Below are 5,692 nucleotides of genomic sequence, written 5' to 3' on the forward strand. Positions count from 1 at the left end.
ACACACGAACCCTTACAAAAATGTTTTTTATTTTTTCAAGAAAAAAAAAAAAAAAAAAAAGCAGCCCATTTAAACGATACATTGTAGTCAAAATATGTTGTTTTGCTCAACACAGGAGAAATGCAATAAAACTCTAAAATATGTGACACGGGAGGCTATGTCATCCATGGATCTTGTCCAAGGAGGAAGGTGGAGATGCCATCTAACTGACAGCGACTCTTTCAAACAGCAACAATTTCAGTATCTTTGCCTGTGTTTGTGTGGTTACGTGTACACATGTATACAATGAACAGCACAGCCATCAGGAGATAGAGATGCCACCTAAATTTCTCTTATTTACCATTCCATAAAAACGCCTTGACTTACCTTGGGAAAAAGGCAAACCATTAAGTGAGAAAGACTGGGGACAAGCTTTACAAGGCTATCCATATATAAAAATACTGTGATTACAAAACACCTTCTAAATTGTCGTTCCAGGCATGTTTTTTACCACCAGCAGTCGTGTGCATTCCCTTTTGCTTGGAGCTGGAGCGCTCTGGCTCTCCGTGGGAGGAATGTGAAGCAGGCAGGAAAGGGAGATCCATGTGTCAGGGCCATTGCTGTCAAATGGCCTCCTCACACGTTGCAGATGTTGTTCAAGCATGAGCCAGGGAGTGTGTGGAATAAAAAACAGCCTATGGAACTTTAGGTGGGGATAAATGCTGCAGAAAGCTTGCAGCTTCCTTCTACATCACAGGAAAATTTCACCAGCAGGGAACAGGACCTATACAGGAATCTATGTATGTGCTGTTCTTAGAGGTAATATTGGTACATCAACACTAATTTTACACTATACCAATATTTTTCTTTAGGGAGTTAGCACTAGAACTTCTTGCAAGCTCTAAGCACAATTTGGCCATAAGCATATGACTTATGCTAAGACATGAACAAAATCCTGTAGAGTACATATCAGGGATATCTTTTCCTTGAGAAATTTTTACTCACAAAAAAAGTCAAATAAATTCTGAGAATAAAAATAAAAAAGGGTAAAGTTTCTAATCCTGCCAAAAAAGAAGCAGTTGATAATGACGAGTCTTGCGTCACAGCCATAAAAATGATGACTATCTCATGAGAAAACATAATATAGATCTGGGAATATTAATTAAATTAAAATGTTCAGCATCTTTCAGAAAGGAACCACAGAAATTTGAGTTGTGACCATATAATATTCCACATATTGTATGATGAATATGTGGCTTATTGATTTGACAAGTACTGCTATTTTCCCCCAGGAAAAAAGCGAATTTGTGGCAAATGGCTTAATAGAATGGTACAAGTAATTGATGGAGTTCTGCACAGCCTGTTGGGTGAGGTGACAGATCTGAAAAACCTCTGACTTATTAGTTTTCCTGTCATCATAGTGTAAGGTATGACTATAGTAAAGTAAGTTTAAAAAAATATAATATAAATCAGAAAATGCTGGGAAGAAAAAAAAGAATTATTCCCGATTCAATTCTTATGTCAAGACCATTTAAAAAATAAAGTCTGAAATAATTCATAGATGAACATAGTTGTTATTGTAAATATTTTACTATAATTAGGAGTTATAATCCAAATTACTTAAATAGAATTCAAAAAATATTTTAAAAAATAGTAAAGTGATTGTTAGCTATAGAGTTATAGGTAATTATAGGCTAACCTATTAGATTTGTACGTGATACAAGATATGCAAAAGCAGTAAACTTTTTGGATTCAAAAGGCTCTCTTAAAAATTGCTTCTTATTATTTACACTTTTCTTTAAGCTAAGAGTTGTTTCTGCTGCCTTACCCACACCATAGCCTACACAAGACTACGCAGTGGAAATTTAAATGGAAAGAAAAATAATTTGTCTCTTGCAGGAATAGGAAGCTGTTAATAATTAGGAAAATAGAGAGCTTTTTAAATACCCATACCTTTAGTGTTGTATGAATATATCAGCTGGTCAGTATAGTTTCTTTAAGCTACTAGGCAAGCTTGTTGAACCAGTGCACATTTTTTAATTGCGAAGAAGAATGTTGAAGCTTTTTATAAAAGCATTTGTATACTTGGAAAAACAACAATAGAACATGGTACAGGAGAGCATTCCTTCCCTTACAACTTTCCTGAGATCCCTTCCCAATCGTGTTTTTACAAGATGAATGCCGTGTTTGCAAAGATAAGTATAAAGCTGCCTGGCTTGTTTTGGCCACCCAATATAATTTTAGCACAAGCTAAAAACATTTAAAATGTGCAATCTAAGTCATTGAAACAGCCAACTGTAAAAGTGTCTATATAGATATATATATATAAAGCTTATTTAATGTAATTATGAAATTTTAAGGAACAGACAACAAACTGTTAATGATAAAGAAAGAAAGGATCTACTATAAAAGCGTGCTTGATCATTGCCACCGCTGCAGTCGTTAGTGTACTAGCTTAAACTACTAAATATTTGTGTCTCCTTGTTTGGCCCAAAAGACCTACAGAATCTTTAATGAGGAGGTTCTTTACCTCTGAGCCAGGTAATACAAATCTTCACCAGCTATGGAATCTCATGGCTCTAGGGAATATTTGCAAACAAAAACATATTCTTCTGTACTTCGATAAAGCATTCTGTTCTTGGAACGCAGGTAAAACAGATCACCAGTTCTGCTTTTTTTCCCCAATAAACTATGTTTATTATGCCAATTCTAATTACCATGCAATCTAATGGTTTTAAGGCTTATATTTTCCACATCACTGGACATCACAAACATGAAAGCATTTTATACTGTCATTATACATCAATGTTTGCACTTGGTTATACATATATACAGAAATTATTCACACATCTTAACCTTGCTATTTCCTCCTTTCAAACCAACATAATTTTACTGTGAAAGCAGCTTTTTAATAAATGGTATAAGAAATACAGCAAGGCACACATTTTTTAAAAACTTTTTTCTCATTACCACCTCAAGAAGCATAAAAACCCAAAATGTTGTACTTAATTCAGTAGAATGTCAACAGTTCCTAATATACAACACCATGTAGTTGTTTCTTGAAGTGTTGCATAGATTAAATTTTAAAATTAAATAAATAAAATACCATTTATTTTAATTGCTTAATTTTTAGATGTATTGAATCAGGAGGGCTAATGACTTCTTTTTGCTGCAATCCAACAAAATTGTCATTTTAAAAGTAAAATAGTTTCAATAAACTTATGCATTATACACATAAATATTAAATTTGATACAGAAAATAGAAGAGTACTGATTGGTACAGTTCTGAAAAGATGAACCGGACTGATCATGAATTCTGTGGAACTTCAAAACTTTAAAGAACAAAACCAGTGATAAGCAGTAGAGGAGCATCCAATTTAGGAAGGGGAGGTCATTAGAGGTAGCTTGGGAGAGGAATCCATATGAAAGCAAATGGCCTTGCTACAATACAGAATGATCACTGAAATAGGACTAGCATATGCAGCCTGATCACAAAGCCAACTTGGACAAATCACATTTGGAAAGAAAATCTATCTTGGGAGTCAGTGTAATGAAAGGCAGTGATACAATGGAATTGGAGGTCATCCCAGGGTTTACAGGATGAACCTGCACCTGAATTGCAGCCAAGTTTCTAAAAGGAAACAAAAAAGTAATAGTAGGTTACAGAAAATGAAGTTTTATTTGCAAAACATAGCTCTTCCAGAACAACCATAGATAGTCATTAAATGATCACATGCCAGAGCATTTAATGCAGAAGCATACAGTAGGCAAACAATGACTTTTAACAGCCTGAGGTACAAGTTAGTGTAAAAAATTGTATTGATGTAGAAAACTCATTGATTTTTGTAAAGACTTTGTTTCTAAAGAAACAAGGGAAGTCATCAAATCTGACCTTTTCCCTGGATCCTTTTCTCATCCTTACCTGCAAACTTACCTTCAGCACACTCAAAAGTGCACCGATCAATGAAAACACAGGAATTTTCAAAAGCCAAGCAACAAAAAGATCTACCCATCACTTATTTTAATATTTATGTAAACATACAGAACAACATTTTGACGGAGAGAAGGAAAGGATTGTCACAGAAGTGGTCCATGAGTAGAATTGTCGGTGTCATCACTGTATTTTTAAATTGTAAATAGCTATTTAGACACTTCTAATACCAGCAATGAGTTAATTTTTCATACTATAGAATTATCCAGCTCAGAGTTTAGGGTTAAACTATTCATCAAAGAGCACAGGCTTATGATGAGGATTATGAAGAAATAACTGTCAGAATACAGCTCAAAGATTAGTGCAAAGTACATCTCATAGGCATTTCCTAGGAGGCACTCCAGACATGCATTATGTGCCTTCCAAATTAAGCAGGAATATCTGGATCTATCCAGTTACCTTCTCCTTTGATCTCATTTGCTGTAACTGACCCCCAACCCCCATTTATAGAAGAAATATACTTACATGAAAATAGTGAAAAGCTCAAGTTTGTTTAGAAATTAATGAAGAACTGATCTGAACGAATCGGAACATTGTATCAAAAGGTTTCTACAACTCTGGCGTGAGTTTCATACATCTATAGTAAGAAAAGTCTCACTGGTGGATTATGTCAGGTTTTTTCAAAAATTATGTGATTCACAGACAATACAAGACTATCTGTTTATACTATTTTTTTTTTTAAAGTCAGCTACTGTAAAGAGCTAAAAAGTCAGACTGTTTTAAACTCTATAAAGGAACATTATAGTATCTACTTCCCTATAAAAAGTTGAGGAAAATAAACAGTAAGCAAAGATTTAGATTATTCTTGTAGTTCTAGTCTCTAAAAGAAAAATTATTACATATTAACTAGTGTGTAAACCTGTATATTATTTTTCTCCTGTAATGAATAATTAACTAACAGTCTTTTGCATTTATGTATCATCTTTTATCTGTGGATCTCAAAACACTTTTCAGTGATTAAATCATGCTTCACATTGATCATTGTTCTAATCATTTTGTTGCTAAAGAAACTGAGGCAAGAAAGGAATAAGTTATACCAAAAAATCTATTGCTGAGCAGGAAATAACAGTCAGGCTCTCTGAGTACCAGTCCTGGCTATAGAAAGTGGCAGGATATTCTGGCTGACGTTGCAGCACTGTCAGGTGAAACCAATTTAGTTTTCTTAAGCCCAACTAATATATTTTTTCCCTAAATTAAGTTAAAACTTAAGTTTAAATTGCAAATTCTGTACAAAAGGACAGAAATAGCTTTTGTGACTTACTTATAAGAACTAACATTACACCCAGAAGTCTAACATATCCTCTAGAAGAGACTCTGGACACACCACAGAAACCACCTTAATGTATTGATCTCTATGCATATTGAAAGTGTGACTAAAGCTTCCCATCCCATTGGTGAGTCAGGGGTCACAGTGACAGCAGAAGATTGCATGATCTCATATACAGAAAGACAGTTCTTTCAAGCTGTCCCCTACTTGAGAAATAAAATCAGCATAGCTTTATGAGCACCTCTGTTGAAGAACTCTGTGTTGGCTCATATGAGAGACTAGTCAGTGCTGACAGAGATATTTTTAAGCCTGCTTATAGAATTATTATTATTTTCCCACAATGGTGGTTTGTTTCTTTTTTTTTTTTTTTTTTTTTTTTTTTAAAAAAAAAAAAAAAAAAAAAAAAAAAAAAAAAAAAAAAAAAAAAAAAAAGTTCTAGGAAAAATATTAAACCC

General features: G+C 33.9%; 1 protein-coding gene and 1 long non-coding RNA gene across 6 annotated transcripts in view; one reads left to right on the forward strand and one right to left on the reverse strand.

Moving 5' to 3' along the window:
* The window catches only part of LOC106887966, a 55,009-nt gene that overhangs the window by 43,681 nt on the left and 5,636 nt on the right, over window positions 1-5,692 (forward strand). The gene's annotated exons all lie outside the window — the stretch shown is intronic.
* AKAP6 (A-kinase anchoring protein 6) overlaps window positions 2,652-5,692 on the reverse strand; it is a 279,987-nt gene continuing 276,946 nt past the window's right edge. For all 5 annotated transcript variants that reach the window (XM_014941817.1, XM_014941815.1, XM_014941816.1 and 2 more), the window contains one exon: window positions 2,652-3,610. The gene's annotated coding sequence lies outside the window, so the exon portion shown is untranslated. The remainder of the gene's footprint in view (window positions 3,611-5,692) is intronic.

The sequence above is a fragment of the Calidris pugnax genome, unplaced genomic scaffold (genome assembly GCF_001431845.1).
Source record: "Calidris pugnax isolate Ruff unplaced genomic scaffold, ASM143184v1 scaffold56, whole genome shotgun sequence".
NCBI lineage: Eukaryota > Metazoa > Chordata > Aves > Charadriiformes > Scolopacidae > Calidris > Calidris pugnax.